Here is a 23055-nt window from a genome sequence, read left to right as displayed (position 1 = left end):
CTCTACTTCTAAAGGGCCAATGTTTACTTTAATTACTTTCTTCCTCTTTCTATACTTATAAAAGCTCTTACATTCTGTTTTTATATTCCTGGCTAATCTATTCTAATATTCTATTTTTTTCTTTTTATCAACTTTTTGGTGCCAGTTCTCCCCTCATATTTCTGTCATTGCCTTTGCTTAAGCTTAGGATTCTTGTTTGTGACTGAAGTGTGTCACTTTCAAACTTTACATGGAATTCAATGGTGTTATGATCACTATTTTCCAGTGGATCTTTCACTATGATATGCCCAATTAACCCTGTTTCATTACAAAATACTAGCTCTAAGATAACTTTATCCCTAATCATTTCCACAACATTTTGCTCTAAGAAACTTTCACAAAAACATTCTACAAACTCATCTTCTAGACCACTCTTGCCAATTTGATTGTCCCGTCTATATGAGGATTAAAGTCCCCCACAATCATTACATTGCCTTTGTTACAACCTCCAGTAATTTCTTGATTAATGCTCTGTCCAAAGGTATAACTACTTTTAGAGGACCTATTAATTACTCCCACAAGTGTTTTCTGGCTCTTGCTATTCGTAATTTCCACCCACACTAATTCTACTTCATGATCTTCTGAGGCTAGATTATTTTTCATGTCATATTTTACTATCAGGGCTACTCCTCCACCTTTGCCATTCTGTCTTTCTGAAATATTGTACACCCTGAAATATTTATTTCCTGTCCTAGATCATCTTCTAACCATGTATCTGTAATGGTGATTAAATCAAAATCATTTATCCCTATTTATAGAACTTTTAAGATCCTGAAGTGTTTTTGACAGGATGGATGTGGAGAGGATGTTTCCTTTTGTGGGAAAAACTATAACTATGAGTGACTGTTTAAAAATAAAGGGTCACTCATTTAAGACAGATGAGAATTTTTTTCTCTCAGAAAGTCATGAGTCCTTGGAACTCCCTTTCTCAAAAGGCAGTGCAAGCGGAGGCTTTGAACCTTTTTAACGCAGAAGTAATTTTTTGATAAGCAAGGGGGTGAAAGGTTATCAGGGGTAGGCGGGAGGTTACAATTAGATTAGCCATGATCTTATTGAATAGTGGGTGGAACAGGCTCAAGGGACCGAGTGGTCTACTCCTGCTTCTAATTCGTATGTTTTCTGCCCAGTTTCAATTTTCAGGCTGGCGGGAGAAGGTCAGGAGCAGGATGTAATCTGAAAAGTAACCCTGTTTAGGCCTCAGGTGGGAAGGTGGCGGGTCCTCCATCAGCAGCCTCCTTTTAACATCAGGCACAACCCCACCCAAAGGGCCTGGCCCTGCAGACCCTCCTTCCAGCACCCCTCTCACCCCCCCCCCGCCCCCAACACCACCGCAACCCGCCCATGGACTCTCCACCACTCCCTGCTGCCCAATCCTTGAGCCTTACTTCTCCAGCCCACCCTGAGACCCCTGAAACTTACCTGGTCTTGGATTCCCTGGACCTATGCTCTGGGGGCTGCTTGCAGTCCCAATCCTGTCCACTGCAGCTTCTGGCGCTGCAGGGACTAGAGATCTGTTGGCCCATCTGATTGGCTGGCAGCTCAATGAAGAGGGACTTCTTTCCAGCTGAGGGGTAGAAGTCCTGCCTCCAGTCAATTGTGCCTGTTGGAGCATTAAATGGCTGCAGGGCGGGCAGTTTTGGCAGGGCTGTGTTCTCCGCCAACTCCTCAGATGGTGGGACGGGAAGCCCTGCCATTCTAAACATCCTGGCCAATATGTTATTGAAAGCTTTATAAAAATCTGGATAAATCACATTTAGTGCTTTTTCTTTGCTTCCTCTCTTTTTTAGAATTCACTTAGATTGTTCAAGTAATTATTTCCCTTTGAAATTCATGCTATTATATTTATGGTTTCTTTTTTAGTAGGGATTCCATTATTTTTCTTACTGTCAATATTATGCTGGACATATTTTACCTCCCTTCATGAATATAGCTAAACTGTTAGCTATCTGTCAATCTTCTGGCATTAAACCTTGCTCTAAAGAATTAATAAATATGTCTAATTGTGCTCCTGCTATCTTTCCCCTAGATTATTTTAGAATGTGTGGATGCAATCCATCCAGACCAAGAGTTTCATCATTTTTGAGTTTGCTTAGTTTACTAAATATTTCCTACTTTTTATTTTAAATTTGGTTGTATCATTTCTATTCTCATCTACCGAAGTCATGTTCATTTGATCCATCTCCCTAGCAAATAATGAAGCAAAATAGTCATTTAATATATCTTCCATTTCACTATAGCTACTTGTGATTTTATTCTTTAATAGCCTTAGTTCAATTCTGATTTCCCATTTTTCTTCATGTGCCTGTAGAATATTTTACTATTTTGTTTTATATTCCTTAATAATTTAATTTCAAAATTTGTTTTGCCTTGATCATTGTTATTTGACTTCTCTCCCTGTTTCTTCACATTCTGCCCCATCTTGTTCTCCGTTGATGTCCATGTACATGTCCCTTTCCTTACCCTCAATTTTCCCTTATGTTTTTACTCAGTCATGGTGTCTCATTATTACTGTTTGCAGTTGTTTTTTTTTAGCAGATTATATGTTTCCTGGGGTCTGTTGAACACTGTTTTGATTGTTTCCCATTGCTCTTCTGCATCATTGCTTGCCAGTACAGTTGTTCATTTTATGCCCTATGTTCTATTCTCAGCCTTATAAAATGAGTTTTTCTCTGATCTTTGCCATGTTCAGACCCTTCTCAATTATTATCCTAACCTTATTATAATTCTGATTGCCTAATTGTTCTCCTGCTTTTACTTCTCTTATCTGCTGTGGTTCATTCCCCACCACCAGATCAGGCAGTGAATTCTCCCTAATGTACTGGGTTAGAAAGGAGACTTATACATATTGTCACAACCGGTCCCCAGGCGGGGACCCCAATTTGTTATGATCCTGGATGAGGTACCCTAGATGGTTATGCTCCCGGGTGAGGATGGTTGAACTGGCTCTTTCTTTATTTAACCCCCTTGGTTGGTCACAACAAGGTCAATTTAAAAAGGATCCCTTCCCTCGTGGATACCTTTTCCTAATCCAAATGTATTTAAATTTTAAATGGAGACAATGTAACCAGGCTGTCTTGAGTCAAAGAAAAAATGAGTTTATTAGTTACCAAACACAAGGAAAAATGATAAAAACACAACAAACATATACACAGATTAGACATGAGAAATTGAGTCCAAAAATAAAAGTTAAAAATAGATATGAATCAGTCCTTTGGCTTGTCCATGAGAAGTAGATGGTGAAACGTTGCGGCTGTTAAGTTGGGGTGGTTCCAATAATGCTAACTTTGGTAGTTGAGCAGTTGGTTTGGAAATTCTTGGTTCTGCAGGTTAGCTGAAAGGAGTCGCCCTGTTTCCTTTTCGACTGTGGCTTTGCTGACTTGTGACTTGCTTCCAGCAATTAGAGGGAGTGGACTTTTTAACCTGCAAGTGAAGGGATGCCCAGATGGTGTTCTTCAGCGGTGACCTTCATAACACACACACACCAGAACAGAACACCAGACTAGCATACAGAACTAGGGTTGCGGTTGGTCTTTTTAAAATACTTTTTCTTGTGTATTCCTGGAAGAGAAAAAAAACAAATATGTCTTTCACCCATATCTGTTTTCTTTTCAACTCTGTTCATGTTCACAGTCTGGGATATATGGGAGGTGTTTTTGGCAGGAAATTACAATTCAGTTTGCATTGCATTTTTTCCTTTGAAATACCTCTGCCTGAAGTAGGCTGTGTCACACCATTCTGTTCTCTCTGAACTAGTTGGTTAAGTAATCCACATACGGATTTTGCAACAAGTGGTTATAAGAACATAAGAACCAGGAGCAGGAGTAGGGAATTCAGCCCCTTGAGCCTGCCCCACCATTCAATACGGTCATGGCTGATCTCATTTTGGCCTCAACTCCAATTTCCCATCCTCTCTCCATAACCTTTCAACCCATTACTAATTCAAAACCTGTCTATCTCCTCCTTACATTTATTCAGCATCCCGGCATCCACTGCACTCTAGGGCAGTGAATTCCACGGATTCACGACCCTTTGAGAAAAGTAATTCCTCCTTATCCCTGATTTAAATCTACCGCTCCTTAGCCTAAAATTATGGCCTCTCGTTCTAGAATGCCCTACAAGGGGAAACATCCGCTCCACGTCTACTTTGTTTATCCCATTTAGCATCTTATATACCTCAATTAGATCTTCTCTCATCCTTCTAAACTCTAGCGAGTACTGGCCTAAACTGCTCAATCTCTCCTCTTAAGACAAGCCCCACATCTCTGAAATCAATGTAGTGAACCTCCTCTGAACCGCCTCCAATGCAACTACATCCTTCCTCAAGGGGACCAAAACTGTGCACAGTACTCCAGCTGTGGTCTCACTAATGCTTTGTACAGTTGCCACAACACTTCCCTATTTTTATGCTCTATTCTGTTACAGTCTCAGCCAGCTTTTGCTTGTATGTCCTTTTTTTTAAAAAAAACATGTCTTACTTGTAAGTTCAATATGTCCAGAAGTAATTCAGGGATAGGACTGTGGTCATGACAACAATGTAAGAAATCCATTTTCTTATCCCTTTACCTATTCTTCTGGCCAATTAATTTAGGGGTAGACAAAATTCCCCATGATTAATACTCTATGTTTGCATGTTTCTTCCTCTGTCTCCCTTCCACTATTAGGTGGTGTATAGGCTACACCAGTTACTGAAACTGATCCTTTTTATTATCTTATCTCTACCCGCATGGATTCCATATCTGTCTTACTGATGGCTTGTTTTTTTACTGTCTGTTACAGAGAGGATGAGAGGGTTAATTTAAACCACACTAATTTTTCCTCTCAGTGGAAATCTTTAAACAAAAAGGTGTTTTGATATGCTTCCCCCTAAGCGGTGGCATATTTTCCAATCCCTCAGTTTTAGTGTGATCCATTTTTCTATTAAAAACTCCACAGCAAACTCAAGATAGGATGAATTCGAAGGGTTAGTTTATTTGCACACACTCAAATGCAGCGGGAGGGTAGTAATGGTGCATCCTTTGCACTCATACAATAAAAGAGGGATAGAGAAAACAAAGGTTTACAGTGCAGAGACCATAAAGAAAAGAAATATTGTTTCATGTGGGTCCAGAGTCCAGAATCAAAGTCCAATGAGGTATTCCTTCTCAGCGGGCTGAAAATCAATGCAACATAATTCACTTTTCCAGTGGTTTTGACTTCACATGACGAGATAGGCATGCAGAGATGAGTCAGTTTTGTAGGTAACGGTACAAAACTTCCAATAGAAACACTATAGATGGGACTAGGTATTCAATCTAAGCGGGACCCCTTTTCTGTGATGCTGCTAGTTAGATGGTAAAATGGTAGACTGAGATTTTGTAGTACAGCCACAATATCACCGGTTACACAAGCTAGAGGTCCATGTCACATGACTCCCACATCTCCACATTGTCTTTGACAAGGGATGTGTATCTCTTGAATGCGTTTCCGAGATAGTTAAACATCCCAGCCATTAAGAACTGAAAGGATGGCTTTGGGAACCTTTAACAGAACGTTGGCTAGCCTGGGTTATGAAATACAGATGGCTTTTGTATAGTTCTCTTTGAATTTGGTCTCAGAAGCCCACAAGGGTTCATTAGTATCTCTTCAGAGGTAAAAAGGTGCAAGTGTCTACAATACTGTCGTAATAGCTCCTTTAGTTTGAGGGTTACATGCAGACATAGCTTCAACCATTTTAAAAGACCTTTGTCCAGTTTTAAAAATTTTAGAAATAGCCATGAGCATATCTATATATATGTTATAAAACATATACAGTGTGAGGTCTTAGTTCCCTCACACTGTCCTTATGTTATCTCTGAAAGCTGCATCTATTCCACTTTCCCTATTTCCTATTCTGTCTTTTCTAAGTATGTTACACCCTACAATGTTTAATTCCAGGTCCTGATTTTTCTGTAGCCAAGTCTCAGTAGCACCGACTAAATCTGTTTACTATCAACATCCTGGGGATTATCATTGGCTAGAAACTGAACTGGACCAGCTACATTAATACTGTGACTACAAGAGCAGGTCAGAGGCCGGGAATTCTACAGTGAGGATCTCACCTCCCGACTCCCCAAAGCCTGTCCACCAACTACGAGGCACAAATCAGCAGTGTGATTGAACACTCTCCACTTGCCTGGATGAGCATGGTTCCAACAACACTCAAGAAGCTTGACATCATCCAGGACAAAGCAGCCTTCTTGATTGGCACCCAATAAACCACCTTAAACATTCACTCTCTTGACCACTGATGCATGGTGACAGCAGTGTGTACCATCTACAAGATGCACGGCAGCAACTCACCCAAGGGTCCTTTCCAAACTGCATCCTCTACCACCTAGAAGGACAAAGGTAGCCGACGCATGGGAATACCATTACCTGCAGTGTCCCCTCCAAGACACACAGCCTCCTGACTTGGAACTATATCACCCTTGCTTCACTGTCGCTGGGTCAAAATCTTGGAAATCCCTTCCCAGCAGTGCTGTACTTGCACCAGATGGACTGCAGTGGTTCTATTAGCTCACCATCATTTTTTCAAGGGCACTAGGGATGGGCAATAAATGTTGGCCTTGCCAGTGACACCCACATCCCATGGAAAAAAAAAATTAAGTTCCAACATTTTATTATGAACATCATGTGCACTGCTGTGATCACATAATGTAGACTATCACTCCAGTACAGTGCTGAGGGTGTGCTACATTGTGGGAGGTGCTGATTTTGGATGAGATGTTAAACTGAAGACCTGTCTGCCTCCTCAGGTGGCCGCTAAAAACCCCATGTCACGATTTCCAAAGGAGAGCAGGGACATTCTGCCCCTTGCCAATATTTATCCCTCAACCAATTTCATTAAGACAGATTATCTGGTCATTTATTCTATTCCTATTTGTGGAACTTTGCTGTGTGTAAATTGGTTCCTGTACTGCTTTATATTACAACAGTAATTGCACTTCAAGGGGGTTTAATTGGCTGTAAACATACTTTAGGATGTTTACTTTCTTTCCATGTTTTATTTCTTGTCCCCTAAAGGCACTTACTCATTGTGTAAAGCTGAGGTGAAGATCTACAGGTATGGGCCATCCACTTGCACCCTTCTTCATGTGTTGATCCAGGCGGCAAGTGCCACTGAACCATCAGTCATGACTGGGACTTCAGAGCAGTGTTCAGTCCTATCCTTGCTATATTGTATATGTACAAGAATTGACACCGAGACCTATGAGTTGTCCTGTACTAGTTGGGAATGGATCATTTTTTTACCACTCTGTACAGTACATGCGCCAGTGCTGACACTTGAGTCAGTTGCAACTCAGAAAAATTTGCCTTGATGCCCTTGAATGTTAAATTGTCTATCATTCCTCAGGAGTGTCTTATCTGAATAAGACAATCCCTTCCTCAGGATGTACAGCGCTGTGTGGCCAGTTGCATTTGCTGCTTTGCAAAGTGTATTTTTAGCTAACCATTGGATGCTGAACCACTCCAAAGGATACTCTGGTCATGAGTATCTGATCAATAAACTGAAGCAGTATTATTGTGGTGGGAGATGTAGAAATGAAAAGGCCAGTGGGTGCTTCAGCACCTTCCAGAAAGTTTGCAGTTAAGCTGCCATTGAATCCTTCCAGTGCCATAAGATAGTTGTGTGTGAGAAAAGGCCATTGGTTTCTTCCCTTAGAATCTGCATAAAGAAAAAACTTTATTATAGAATCTTGCAGCACTAAAGGAGACCATTCAGCCATTGTGTCTGTGCCAGCTCTTTGAAAGAGCTATACAATTAGTCCTGCTCTTTCCCCATAGTCCTGCAAATATGTCTGATGCACTTTACAGCTCATTAACTACTTTTGAAACACAGTCACTGTAGGAAATGTGGAAGCCAATATGTGCACAATAAGCTTCCACAAACAGTAATGATCTTATCGCCTCCTAACTGAGGAGAGGTTTGGCAGCTTTCTTTATACAGAGAATATTTTCTATTTCCTAAAGGTGTGGTGGAGGAATTTTACGGATTTTATCCCTAATTGGGCTGGGTTTTTAGCTGCCTTTTCATCTCTTTCAAAAGAATACATGGTTCTGGGCAAGTAGGGGGTTTCTGCATCATGACACGTACAACTGTTTGGGACAGGCTAGATGAACCAGTTGGTCCCCACCCAGTATCTTTTTAGTAAAACATGGAATACTTTGCCGTAAACTATTATTTTGAAAGATAGTTAGATAGTTGGTTGAGAAAAAAAAATAGATATTAAAGAAAATTGGAAGTCAGCTGGAAAATGGGATTTGACTGGATGACACATTGTGGAGGAATACAACTGGACAACCTGGGTGTGGGCCAACTGGCTTTATTCTGTGCTGTAACGTTCTATGATTTCATAAGTTTCCAGGTTCAGAAAACAAAATGAGACATCTGACAAGCCTGAGATTCATCAATTAGAACTAAAGAAGTCAAAGTTTCCCTGGGGACCCTTTGAAACCTTGAATTGTGTTTCCTCTATTCCTCAGAGTTTTGATCTTGCCTTGGGAGTTGCAGAACCAGCGGTCTCACTGAGCTATGTGGCCATACAACTCGAAAGTTGTCAGCCGTGCACAAGTCGACCCCTTTAAGTTACCATGCATGCCCAGTCATGCAAAAAATTTAAAAGAGCTTCGCACTGAAGCAAATTGCTTGCACATTGGGCATAACATTTGCCACCCCTCATAAGGCAAGCATCATCTAGGGGAGAGGGGAAACTCCCTATGTTAATATTTCCCATACCATTGTCTTACTCTGGATCCACGTATCTGTGCAGGCCAGTACGGCAAATGAGTTGATAGCATGCTGGCCTCCTAATGGAACATATGGGCCTCAGGAGAGGGTCCAGGGTGGAAAAATGGTCTGGAGTTGCAGAGAAATGCCAGAATTTAAAAGTGAATAGAGTACCTGACTCAGGCAATCATGGGAAACATAGCTATCAGCTCCCACCAGTGGGTGGGTGTCAGAGTTCCTGGCTGTTTGAGAAAGGCAGGCATCGAAAATGTACTCGTTGTGGATCATCTTCCCCAAGCAGATTAGATAATCTCCCATCCTGCAGACTTCAGGAGGATCAGCTCCTGATGAATTTTGGCCCCCACATCAATCAAATACATTGTCGTATAATGTTTGGGTCATATATTAGAAAATTCAATAAACCCATTCACCCCATTGGCCCTGTCACCAGAGTACTCCAAATCCCCCCACCAGTTGAATATCTAATTATTGGTTTTGCTCATCTGATATCATTCTCAAATCTGCGTCCAAGGGTTTTGGATGTTGAGGATATAATCTAGGAATTAAGGATGCAATATAGGCTGATTTCCAACATAATTCTGAGAGAGTTCTGAAATGTCAGATTTGCCATCCTAACAGGCCTATTGAGTTCCTGTTCAGATGGATTTTCAAGAGTCTGTGATGCAGTTTGTGGCATTTTACTGAGTGCAAAAAGGCACTCAGTTTGTTCAGTCCGTATAATTCATTGAACATAAAATGCTTGAAGATGCAATAGTTGATAAATAAATGCAGCTCCATCTCCTCTGAAAAAGATGCTGTTAGTTGCTGCCTGAATAAGATAGTGTATTTTTTTTTTAAATTCTGGTATTTCTTTAAGAATAGAAAGAGGTTATTCGGTGTATTGTGCATTTACAGGAAAGAGCTATCCAATTAGTTCCACTCAGCCGCTCTGAAAATATTGCCAGGATTTTCCGCTCTGGCGGGCCAACCAAAAGCCCATTGACTTTAGCAGGACTGGAAGATCCCGTCATCAGGCGGGGCCAGAAAATCCAGGTCTATGTCCTTTTCAAGCATGTATCTGTCTCCCTTTTGAAAGATACAACTGAATCTGCTTCAAACACCCTTTCAGGCAGTGCGTTCCAGTTATATAACCATCAATCTCATGCTTCTCAATAGATATCCATGCAATAATCCTCTTAGCTTCCAAATTGACCTTGAATCAGCTACCTTACCTTATAATTTCTCAAATGATGTCATCCAAACAGCTCAATTCCCAAAGTTAAACAAATCATAAACAATAGCAAACCGTAAGAAAAGAGAAGTAAGCACCATAGACCTCAACACTTCTACTCCATTTTCTCTTCCTCTTCCAAATTTCAGTTTATAGTACTCTGAGTCAGGAGATTGTGGGTTCATGCCCCACTCCAGAGACTTGCATGCATAGGGCGGAATTTTATGGCCCCATCACAGTCGGGGCAGGTTGTAAAATGTGGCGAGCCATCAAAAGTCCATTGACTGTGGCAAGACTGTAAAGTCCTGCTGGCCTGAAATTCCGCTCATAACCTAGGCTGGAACCTCAGTGCAGTGTGGGGAGCGTACAGCACCATCAGACATGAGATGTTAAACCTAGGTCTCGTCTGTCACCTTTGGTGGAAGTAAAAGGTCTCTGCCACTATTTTGACAAAGAGCAGAGAAGTTCTCCCAGTGTTTTGGCCAATAATTATAGTCAACTAGCATCACTAAAATAGATTTTCTGGTCGTTGCTGTGCACAAATTAGAGGCACGTTTCTCTACATTGTAACAGCGATTTCACCTCAAACAAAGCAATTAATTGGTTATTTTGGTGCTTTGGGACATGCTGAACTTGTAAAAGTTGCAATATAAATGCAAATGATCTCTTTCTTTGTTTAGATGCAGAACAATTAGCTGTAGAAAAAAGCATCCTGTACACTGCCCCTTTCTCAATGCTGTACCAGTGACATTTTTGAAATTCCGATTTGTGGATGATATGACTAATTTGACAGCAATTTCTGCTTTATGGAATCATTTCCATTCGCAATTGTGCATAGGCTGACCAAACTCATTTCACATATAGGTCCCTCTAATCCTAGAAATTACTTTGTATCTGGAATCTGAGCCCCAGCTATGAAATGTCAGTCAACCCTCTCTGTCACCTTCGTATTGGGAATCTCCATGGCCATGAGCATTCATTTTTGGATTGCCGTAGAAAATAAATTGACCAAACAGGAAGATAACACTACACAGGAAAGAGATAACTTCTCATTCACCCCTCTTTCAAGGATTGCCATTACAATTATCATCTTTCTCTCTGTTGAGGAATCTGAGTGCAATACTCTATGATCCATAGAATTTCCCAGAATAAGAGGAAGCTGTTCATCTGTCATTCATGTGCTGACTCTCTCAAAAAGTTAACCAATTAGTCCCACTCCCCAACTCATTAGACCTGTGCAACCTTTCTGAAATCTTTTATTCCCATTCTCTTTCCCTTTCCCATTCAGCACATCCATTCCTGCATTAACTCCCTGAAAGACCTAACACCTTAATCTTATTTTACTCCCGCTTTACTCATTTGTAATCACTGTTCTTCTAGGTAATTCCACATCCTAACAAACTTCTGAGTAAAACCTTAATTTCCTTGATAATAATGTTAAATTAATGTTCTCTAGATACCGACTCAGTGACCAAGCAGTGGAAATATTTTCCTCCTCTATATTGCCAGACCCTTTATGATTTTGCTCACCTCTCTCAGATGTCTAACTGAAGCCTTTTCATCCCTAGAATTACATAAGAACATAAGAAATAGGAGCAGGATAGGCCATTCGGCCTTTCAAGCCTGCCCCGCATTCAATAAGATCAAGTCTGATCTTCCCCAGGCCTCAACTCCACTTTCGTGCTAGCTCCTCATAGTCCTCAACTCCCAGATATTTCAAAAATCTATCTACCTCTTCTTTAAATACTTTGTGATCTAGCCTCCACAACTCTCTAAGGTAGAGAATTCCAGACATTCACTACCCCCTGAGAGAAGAAATTCCTTCACATCTCAGTTTTAAATGAGTGTCCCCTTATTCTGCAACTATGTCCCCTAATTGAAGTTGCCCCACTAGTGGAAACATCTTCTCAATATCTACTCTGTCAAGCCCCCTCAAAATCTTGTATGTTTCAATAAGATCACCCCTCATTCTTCTAAGCTCTGAGGGTGCTTTGTCTGCCACTCTGACAACATTTCTGTCCCTGATTAGCTCTGATTTCAGGTCATTGTAGTCCCAGCCTTCAGCTATTCTGTACAACTCATTAATGAAGGAGTCAACAGGTCCTCCTGGTTGTTGGACATGTTTGTTAAACTTTGATTTCAATGATCTTGTTACTGCTTAAATTAAAATATGTCTCAGATTATTTTAAAACTTTATCAAATTTACAGTGGATTCATTGACTCCTTGTCTAGCTATTATATTGTTGGCTATTGAACTTACCGAATAAAGCAGTGTGTTAACCTGTTCAGCTTCTGTCTTCTTATCTTGATCTGAAGCAATCTTGTATCTAAGGAATCTCATTTTCAAAAGTTTCCAATTTTGTGACTGGTCTGGAGCTTAGGAGAATCCAGACTGGTCAAGTAAGATAGATTTTTGATCCATAGTCATTTAAAATTAGAAGCATGAATAGCTTTAAATGCTGCAAGGAAATCCAAGATGGTGATGTTGTATGCAAATTCACAACATGGTTTCCCATGCTTGTCAGTTTTTATGGGGTCCCGCAGTATTGGTAATTTCTGCATTTTAAATTTTCAGCAGTGATTCCTGGATCGACCTTTTTGAGTTTTCTCCAAAGTATCTTAAGTATTTTCAGATCATGAAATTGTCAATTCCTGACTTTTATGGTTTTTTAACAGCCAATCATATTTTCAATCTTTTTTTTCAATCGGAGCGAGCTGGCCTCCACGTGTTCAGGCGCTAGATGGGACTTGGGCTGTTCATGGTGCATTTTAAAATGGCAATTCTGACTGCTGCTGACTTAAGAGCTTTTAAAAACTCATTCTGGTGAAAAAACTTAAGTGTTTTAGCTCACCCCTGCTGGATCTTCTGACTCTGCACTCTATGGATATTGAAGCTGGACTTCCAAGGGATTCAATGGAGTCTACTGCTGCAGTGAGGAGTTTTATTTCTGCCTTCTGCTTCCAATCCTGCTTTGGAGCTTTTCTCTGGTGATCCTTCTGCACCTTCACTTCTGGTGCTTTTCATCGGGTCAGAATGTTGCTTTTTCAATCTTCCAGCTTTTAAATTTCTTCTTCAGCTTCTGTGAGGCGCTGCATTGTTCTGATAGACGCCACCATGTTGTAAGAGGTTGTGTGTGGTTCGGTAGTTCTCATGAAGGCATTCTGAGTCTTATGTAGTTTAACAGTAAGAGTTAGCTACTAGTAACTATATATATATATACAGTATAAGCTGCCTCCATGCTTGCTTCTACACATGTCTCTGTCCAGTCCTAGATTGCCCTCTATACTCAGGTCATATGTTCCTTAACATCACAGTATGGGTGATACTGTGTTGAGTCCCATGTTAACCCTTTCTATGTCAGACCCTTATGAACAGGAGGGAAGGCCATTGAGAAGTAGCTGAAGATGGTCGGGCTTAGGACACTACCAAGAAGAGCTCCTGCAGTGGTGTCCCAAGACTGAGATGATTGACCTCTGACAACAATAACCATCTTCATTTGTGCTAGGTATGATTCAACCAGTGGAGAGTTTTCCTCCGATTACCATTGACTTCAATTTTGCTAGGGCTCATTGATGTCAAGGGAAATCATTCTCATCTCACCTCTGGAATTCACTTCTTTCAACCATGTTTGACCCAAAGCTAACCTAAGATCTTGAGCTGGGTGACCCTAGCAAAACTCAACTTGAGCATTGATGAGCAGATTATTGCTGATTAAATGCCACTTTCTAACACTTTCAATGACACCTTCCATCACTTTGCTGATGATTGAGAATATACTGAATGGGCCAGAATTGGTTGGATTGGATTTATCCTGTTTTTTGTGGACAGGACATATCTGGGCAATTTTCCTGTCAAGTAGATGACAAAGTTGTAGCTCTACTGGAACGGTTTGGCTAGGGGTGCAGCTAGTTTTGGAGCACAAGTCTTTAGTATACAGCTGGGATTTTGCCAGTTTCAAACATTTCTTGATACCACATTGAGTAAATTGAAAAGGCTGAAGACTGGCATCTATGATGCTGGGACTTCAGGAGGAGGCCAAGTTGAATCATCATCTCAGCATTCTGGCTGGAGATTGTTGCAAATGCTTCAGCCTTGACTTTTGCACTGATGTGCTGGGCTCCCCCATCATTGGGGATGGAGTTATTTATGGTGCCTCCTCCCTCTGTTAGTTGTTTAATTGTCCACCGCCATTCAAGACTGGTAGTGACAGGACCTCAGAGCTTTGACCTGATCCATTGGTTGTGGGTTGGTTTGGTCTATTGAACGTTTCTTCTAATGTTTAGCATGCATATGGTACTATATTGTAGCTTTACACCTTATTTGACGCCTGGTGCTGTTCCTAGCATGTTTTCCTACACTTCTCACTGAAACAACATTGATTCCCCTGGCTTGATGGTAATGGTAGAGTGAGTGAAATGATAGGCACATCATGGTTGATTATAATTCTGCTGCTAATGGACCTGTTCTGAAGCTATCCAATTTAACACAGTGGTAAAGCCACATAGCATGACGGAGGGTGAACATAGGACATCATCTCCAATATACTGTGCAGTGGTCACCCCTACTCATGTTATCATTGATATGAATAAGTGAAAATAAGTAGTCTTAGTGATGTGGGATTTGAAGTTCAGCTCAGGGTTGAACAGGGCACCAAGAGAGGGCATGATCTTGTTTAATCTCAGTGAATAGCCAGGCAGGAAAAAGAAGGCATTGTTAATAATTTAGTTGTATTATGGGACACTATAGTTAGGGGGATAGATTCTGTTCCCTGCAGACAAAAGCATGGGTCCCAAAGTCAATGTTGCCTGCCTAATGCCAGGGTTAAAGGCAGTTCCTCAGGGCTGGAGAGGAACTTGGAGTGGAAGTGGAAGGATTCAGTTGTCGTGGTTCACATAAGTACCGACACCATAGGTAAGACTAAGAAAAAGATTTTGCCGAGGGAGTATGAGCAGCCACGGACTAAATTAAAAAGCAGAACCACAAAGGTAATAACCTCTCAATTACTACCTGAGCCACGAGCAAATTGACATAGGGTAAATAAGATCAGAGAGTTGAATGCATGGCTCAATGAGAATGAATTTCAATTCATGGAGTAAGGGCACTAGTACTGGGGAAAACAGAAGATGTATGGTTGGTACAGGTCTGGGATCAAGGGTATAAAGTATATTATTCAAATTATTTTTTATATTTTTTAAATGGAGAGAGACTGCAGAATGCTGCAGTACAGGAGGATCTGGATGTCCTTGTAAATGAATCACAAAAGCCAGCATTGCTGGTACAGCAAGTGATTAGGAAGGCAAATGGAATGTTTGCCCTTATTGCAAGGGGGGTGGAATATACAAGTAAGGAAATGTTGCTACAGCCATACCGGGCATATGTGAGACCGTACCTGGAGTACAGTGTACAGTTTTGGTCTCCTTATTTAAGGAGGGATAAACTTGCATTGGAAGCAGTTCAGAGAAGGTTCACTAGACTGATTCTTGGGATGGAGAGGTTTGTCTTACGAGGAAAGGTCAAACAGGTTAGGCCTATACTCATTGGAGTTTAGAAGAATGAAAGGTGATCTTATTAAAACATATAGGATTCTGAGGGGGCTTGACAGGTCAGATGGTGAGAGGATGTTTCCTCTCATGGGGGAATCTGGGACTAGGGAGCACAGTTTAAAAATAAGGGATCTCCATTCAAGACTGAGATGAGGAGGAATTTCTCCTCCCTCTTTGAAATTCTCTTCCCCAGAGAGCAGTGGAAGCTGGGTCATTGAATATATACAAGGCTGAGTTGGACAGATTGTTGATCGACAAGTGAGTCAAGGGTTATGGGAGACAGGCAGAAAAGTGGATTAAGCCACAATCAGATGAGCCATGTTATTGAATGGTGGGGCAGGCTCAATGGGCCAAATGTACTACTCCTGCTCCTATTTCTTATGCTCTTGTGTTTTTAGGGCATGTTCTGTCTTCCTCATGTTCAACTGAAGGAACGGTTCATCTGTAAGTTAATAGACAGGGGTCGAGATAGATGATGGAGGGAGAGAGAACTGTGTTGGTGCCAAGGGTAACATGTAGAAAAGGAGATAAGGGGACCAGTGGGCCAAGGATCATCCTCCTGAGCTGCCAGTGCGCAGAAAAAAAAGAGAAGCCATTCCCGGAGATACATTGACTACTATATAGGAGCAAACCACAGAGGGGCTGTCTCATGGAAATGAGTATGGCTGGTTGTGTCAAACACTATAGAAAGTCCCTGTGCAGCAGTTCAAGAAGACAGGTCACCACCTTCTCAAAGGCAATTAGAGATGGGCAATAAATGCTGGCCTAGTCAGTGATGCCCACATCCCATAAATGAATTTTAAAAAGGGATATTCTGGCTGCTGGCACCCTGGAAAACAGGGACTAGTAGGTCCCAAGTCTCAAAGGCCCCATTGCAAGAAAAGAGCCAATACTTTCCTGCTATTCCTGTTGCCTTTGGTTTGCTCTCAGCCCCTCCTTGGACATTCTCATCTCAGGACATTCCCAGTGGAATTTCACTGCTTGCTTTTCTGGGATACCCCAGCATTCCAATGCTTCACTGATGGGTATAGAAGAAAGTGGGAATGCTCAAAATGCCTGCCTCATGTTGACATCCAATTCACTTGTTGCAAACCAAGGGCTGGGTATAGTCTCTTTGAAAATCCTTGAATGAAGCAGAGTAAGATTAGGGACCTGATGTAGCAGGTATGTGACTTCCCACCTCTCTCCTCAGTGCCTGAGAACTGAATTTTCTGCAACTACACTCAACAGAGGAAAGTTAGCTCCAATCAATTTGAAATATTCCTGCATCTCAAAATTTATTTTCCTAAAATACCACCTATATGAACACTTGTTTTTTCTCAAACAGTTGACGTATGTTTTTCTTTAAAACTGTCAACCGTATCATCAGGAATAGCATTTAAGGTGGGTGCACTTCCTGCCTACACTTCATGTGGTCAATGACATATTCATTTCCGTTTGTAAGTATTTGGAGCATAAATAAGGCAATGGTTGTGAGGTGGCAACATCCTGTTTTCACAGAAAACACAGGAGGTAAGTTAACATCATGATACAATACTAACCAGAAAATTACAGTGAAAGAAGTAACGATAGAGGAATTTGGTGATCTTTATAGTACAGTATAGAGGGAGCTTTAATCTGTATCAAATCCGTGCCGTACCAGGCCTGGGAGTGTTTGATGGGATAGCGTCAAGGAAGTTTTTCCTCTATATCTAACCTTTGCTGCACCTGACCTGAGAGTATTTGATGGGATCTTGCTGCGGGAGCTTTAATCTGTATCCAATCATGCAGTATTAGAGACTAGGTAAAAGCAGGAGCTCTTGTTCACCCTGCTATAGTAGAAGCCTGGGCCTTGGTGGAGCTCACATCCACCCTTTATGGAGGTGGGCCCAATAGCAGCTCTCAACTGCCCTGTTATATTGGCAGCTGGGCCCTAGGAGGCTCCTACATTCTCTACTATACTGGTGTTTGGGCCCTAGGGGGTGCCCACGCACTCTGTTATACCGGGGGCTAGGTCCTAGGGGGCTCTCACACCCTGTTATACTGGCTGGGCCCTAGGCCACGTAAAGAGTAGTTGAGAGCCCACTCTATTGCCTGTCCCTGATAACATTCTGGTAAATCCCTGCACCCTTTCCAAGGCTAGTACATTCTTCCTAAAGTGTGATGCCCAATTTGCAGCTGAAAAGTTGCCACTTTGTAAGAAAATTGCAGCCAAAAATGTAATGATAAAGAAATTTTGTGCCCTTAATAGGACAATGTGCAGGAAGCTTTATTCTATATGGTACCATTACTGTACCAGCCGTTATATTGCACAAAGAGTTGGGTTGGAGTCAAGTGTTGGCAAAACTGTGAAGAGGTCATAGGTTCCCTTACCTGCTAGATACTACTGAACCAGTTTGGTTTAAGACAACCCAACAAATTATCAGATATCCTGAGTTCAACTTCACAGCTTGTCACATGATGTATGATTCCCCCTTGTCCGCATTGGCATTTCTTTGGCACATTGAACATGTTATCCTGCTTCACCATCTCTATTTCATTGCCCTTGTCTGGTTTCACTCCTATCTGTCTATCGACACAGCTGGAATATCTCATAACTTCTAGATCGTTGTCCAGAATATCATAACCATGAGGCTTCTGCACCCTATATCTAATCTGTGCTTCTTCATAGGAGTTTGATAGTAAACACCTTTTGCACCCTAATTATAGTGAACCAACTCATCAATCAGAATTTTACCAATTGCGGGCAATGAGCTTCTGTGAATATATTGATGATCAGCTACCTTACTGTAATAACAATTAGGCCCTAGGGGAAGGTCTTAACCACCTAACCACATATTGATGGCCAGGCTCCACAAAGAGCTTTAAACCACCAAGTCATACTCAAGGCCACACCCTAAAGGAAGCTCTCACCCACCTGTTCTGGTGGAGGTTGGGCCAAACATGACTTGTTATACAAAGACCAAGGTTCTCAGTGGAGCTCCCACACACCCTTTTGTAATTTGATCTATGCCCTATGTGGAACACTCCTTTAATAGTGGAAAGTCGCCAGGGCACCATTAGAGAGACTTGACTGGTGGTGAGTTTAACCTGAGGGTCACCACACCTCAAGGATGACCTCAGCTGGTATGGGAATTGAACCCATGCTGTTGGTGTCACTCTGCATCACAAACCAACCATCCAACAAACTTGGAGGCTGGTCCTAGCCCACATAAAGGATTGTTGAGATCTCCCATCTCTGGTTCAGTGCCAGTTAAGTATTCTCTGTATCTTTTCTTAGAAACAAAGGAACATAGGACTTAAGAGCAGGAGAGAGTCATTAGTTACTCTTTTCCTGTTTAAACAGTTGTAGAAACTCTTACTATCTGATTTTATATTACTGGCTAGCTTTCTCTCACAATCTGCTTTCTCTTTTTTAGTCATACTTTGCTGGTTCTTAAAATCTGTCCAATCTTCTGACCTACCACTAACCTCTACTGAATTGTAATGTTCCTTTCAATTTGATATATTTTTAACTTCCTTATTTAGCCATGGGTGATGCATCATTCTCAAAGAATCCTTCTTTCTCGCTGAGATAAATCTTTGCTGAGAGTTATTAAATGTCTCCTTAAAACTCTGCCATTGCATCTCTATTGTTCTACCTTCCAACTTAGTTTCCCACATCACTTTTGCCAACTCTGCCTTCATACCCTTATAGTTACCTGTATTTAGGATTAAAAAAACTAGTCTTAGAACCACATTTCTCCCTTTCAAACTGAATGCTAAATTCAATCATGTTTTGATCATTGCTACCTCAAAGCTTTGACATTCTTCTTAAATCACCAAGTCCAGATGGAACTATATTCTGCCAAGAGAAGCAAGAGAAGTAAGAGTGGAGGCTCTGAACATCACTTTCCAATCCTCTCATGAGAACATAAGAACTAGGAGCAGGAGTAGGCAATTCAGCCCCTCGAGCCTGCCCCGCCATTTAATATGATCATGGCTGATCTCATTTCGGCCTCAACTCCAATTTCCCGCCCTCTCCCCATAACCTTTCAACCCATTACTAATTAAAAATCTGTCTATCTCCCCCTTAAATTTATTCAGCGCCCGGCATCCACTGCACTCTGAGGTAGTGAATTCCACAGATTCACGACCCGTATAGGCCTAAACTGCTTAATCTCTCCTCATAAGACAAGCCCCGCATCTCTGGAATCAATGTAGTGAACATCCTCTGAACTGCCTCCAATGCAACTACATCCTTCCTCAAGTAAGGGGGCCAAAACTGTGCACAGTACTCCAGGTGCAGTCTCACCAATGCCTTGTACAGTTGTACACTTGAGCCACAGGCATACAGTGGCAAGAATATAGAACTCCTAACGTTGTACCATTGCTTAAAAAAGGGAAAGCCCAAGTAATCCAGGCCAGCCTTTGGAAGTTTGGTAGTGAGGAAAATATTGGAAAAATTTCTGAGGGAAAGTATAAGTCGTCATTTAGAAATACACAGATTACTCAAGGACAGTCAGTATGGATTTGTTAAGGAAAAGTCATGTCTGACCAACTTGATTGAATTTTTTTGAGAAGGTAACAAGGAAGGTCAATGAGAGTAGTGTGTTCAATGTAGACCACATGGATTTTAGCAAGGTTTTTGACATAAGGTCCCCCGTGGCAACATGGTCAAAAAAAAAAAGCTCATGGGATACAAAAGAAAATGGAAAGTTGGATTTAGAACTGGTGCTGTGGCAGGGAAAAATGTAAAGGTTGATGGGTGTTTTTCTGACAAGAAGGCTGTTTCCAGTAGGGTTCTGCAGGGCTCAGTACTGGGCACCTTGCTTCTCACCGTATATATTAATGATTTCAACTTAACTTGAGGAGTACAATTAAGAAGATTGTAAATGTTACAAAAATTGGCTGTGTGGTTGATAATGACTGCAAGAAGCTATCAATGGACTAGGCAAGTGGCCAGAAAAGTGGCAAATAGAATTCAGTCCAGAGAAGTATGACACAATGCATTTGGAGAAGGAAAACAAGGCAAGGATTACACAATAAATGTTGGATTCTGAGAAGTGTAGAGGAACAGAGGGACCATGACGTGTATGTCCACAGATCACTGAAAGTAGCAGAACAGGCAGACAAGGTGGTTAAGAAGACTTACAGGAGGGATACTTTCCTTTATTAGCTGAGGCATAGTGAATAAGAGCAGGAGGGTTATGCTAGAAACGGATAGAACACTAATTAGACTGTAGCTATAGTACTTCATTCAGTTCTGGTCATCACATTACCAGAGGGATGTGACCACAAGACAGAAGGAATGGAGGAGATTTATGAAAATGTTGCCAGGAATAGAAGCCAGAATTTTCCATCCTCGTTGATGTCGGGTGTCATGGCAGGCGTGAGCAGACAATATGGCAAGAAGGCCAAAAATCGATTTTACCAGTGAAGCCGGTTTGCGATCGTCCGCTCCACCTGTCAATAGCAGGCCACCTTTCCCACTGTCCAAAGTTGGGAACCTAATTTAAATGCATTTGCATCTCATCATCTTGCCTGTCTGCCGGAATCATCCACCAACGATGGATCATCTAAGCATGGTTTCACAACTGAACATAAGTGACTTGCACCCGGTGAGTTGAACTTCACATGGGATTTTGAGGTTTGTTTGCCTACCTTGCTTTGGGCAGTACCCACGGTCATCAGCTCCAAGCTTCACAAGCAGCACCAAATCACTTTTAGGGGGGGCTTACGGGCAAGTCTGTTCTTACAAGACCTGCCATAAAGCATGGGGTGGCTTTTTAATGTCTGCAGGGCTATGGTTTGCTTTGGGAAGGGGGAGAAGAGGCCTCAGGCAAGAGAAGAGGCTGTAGGGCTAGGGCAGTTATGGGGAAGGGGGATATCTCAGGGTGTGTATGGGGACACGTGGATCTATGCAAGTGGCCTCAAGAGGGTGAGGGCTAAGGAGGCAGTCTCCAGAGAAGTTGAGGCCAGACGGACATGTGAGGTTGTGTGTGAGAGTGAGTGGTGATGTCCCTTGCACTGGCAGTGAGTGAGATGCTAGTGAATGTGTGATGTGAGTATGTGAGTTTAGAGTGATGAGATGGTTGTCTTACCCTGGCAGCACGGATGTATTCATTCATCCTCTTTCTGCACTAGATGGCCAACCTCTTCTGTGCAGCATTGGTAGTGACCACCATTACCATTGCCTCCCAAGCTAATGTGGTGACACTGATGGGCCCCCTGTGGCCAGAGCGAAGTAGAGGGCATTGTGGTGGCCCTGCAATGGCATCCAAAAGGCGTTCCAGGGATGTGTCAGAAAAACAGGGGGGGCTGCAGTCTTCTTGCCTTTTGGGGCCATGTCTTCTATGCAGCAGTTCTGGGCTGCAAAAACTGAGAGATATGGTGCAGTTGTAGTTCACATATGGCGCCTGGTGTGAAGGAGCATTGAAGTGATGGGAGAATCAGACAATGCCCACCAGCGGAAAGGCGTGATTCCTGTGGCTGCATAAGTAATCAGGCGAGGAAGGGGACAATATGGCGCGAAAACCCACCATTGTGGTCGGTGGCTAAAAGTTAATTTTACATGCCTGCTACTGCACTTAGTGCAATTCTGGGACAATTCCACCCAGAGAACTTTAGTTATTACAAAACATTGAATACACTGGGGTTGTTTCCTTTGGACTAGAGGAGTCTGAGGAGAGATTTAATTGAGGCGTATAAAATTATGAAGGGCCTCAACAGAGTGGATTTATCTAGTTAGTAAATGAAAATCCCTGAAGCCAAACACTAGCCTCCTCATTTGCTGAGTTTAAGTCTGCCACTTAGTCTATACAGGGGTCATTCCTTGGACATGTGCAGTATTGTTTGTGTCTTTCCACAAGTGCATAAGGGGCCCCAGTGGTGGAAGTTCACTGCACAGGGCCCTCGCCTGTCCTGAACCTATTTAGCAAGGACTCCTGTCACCATGGCAGTTCAAAGCCTGCCATTTGGCAGTAAGGGTTTGTCACAAGGAACTTGTTAGTGACTTCCCATGTTTCTCATTCCTTGATCCAAAGGATGTTTGCTGGTAGATTTTGCTCAGGGTGTTCCATATGGGGCGCTGAGATGGAAGGCGGGTAGTAGATGAGTCGAACAGGTCTTCATGGAGTGGTAAGTGAGGGGCAGCATGGATGGTTTCAACCAGTGTGCGGGCTTTCAGCAGTTGGTGGATGTGTGGCGGAGTGAGGTTTGCAAGGACAGAGAGCCAGGGGAGGGGTGTTGAGTGGAGAGTTCCAGTTGTGATGCGCATTGGTGCATTCCACCGAATGTCAACCAGATGTGTGTATGATGATCTTTGCCAGACAGGTGCACAATACCTCACTGCAGAGTATGATGGGGCAAATGCTGAGGTCTGGAGTGTTGTGGCAGTATCACCCCACTTAGATCCAGCAAGTTTGGTGAGTAGGTTGTATCTGGTTTTTACCTTTGCTGCCGTTTTCTTCACCTGTTCCCAGGAGGCCAGCCCACCCCAATACTGCTCAGTGCCACCGATACAGCTCAGCACCCC

The 23055-nt window shown here is 42.2% G+C and overlaps 1 long non-coding RNA gene across 1 annotated transcript; it reads right to left on the bottom strand.

The window, feature by feature from the left end:
* Nucleotides 1–3118: 3118 nt before the first annotated feature.
* LOC121278729 lies at nt 3119–21754 on the bottom strand. Its single transcript, XR_005943270.1, has 3 exons — nt 21623–21754; nt 12277–13184; nt 3119–3597 (listed from the first exon to the last, which is right to left on the bottom strand). It is a non-coding gene; the product is annotated as an uncharacterized LOC121278729 (long non-coding RNA).
* Between the last annotated feature and the right edge of the window lie 1301 nt (nt 21755–23055).

The sequence above is a fragment of the Carcharodon carcharias genome, chromosome 6 (genome assembly GCF_017639515.1).
Source record: "Carcharodon carcharias isolate sCarCar2 chromosome 6, sCarCar2.pri, whole genome shotgun sequence".
In the NCBI taxonomy this organism is placed as follows: domain Eukaryota; kingdom Metazoa; phylum Chordata; class Chondrichthyes; order Lamniformes; family Lamnidae; genus Carcharodon; species Carcharodon carcharias.
This window is presented reverse-complemented; position numbering and strand designations above follow the sequence as displayed.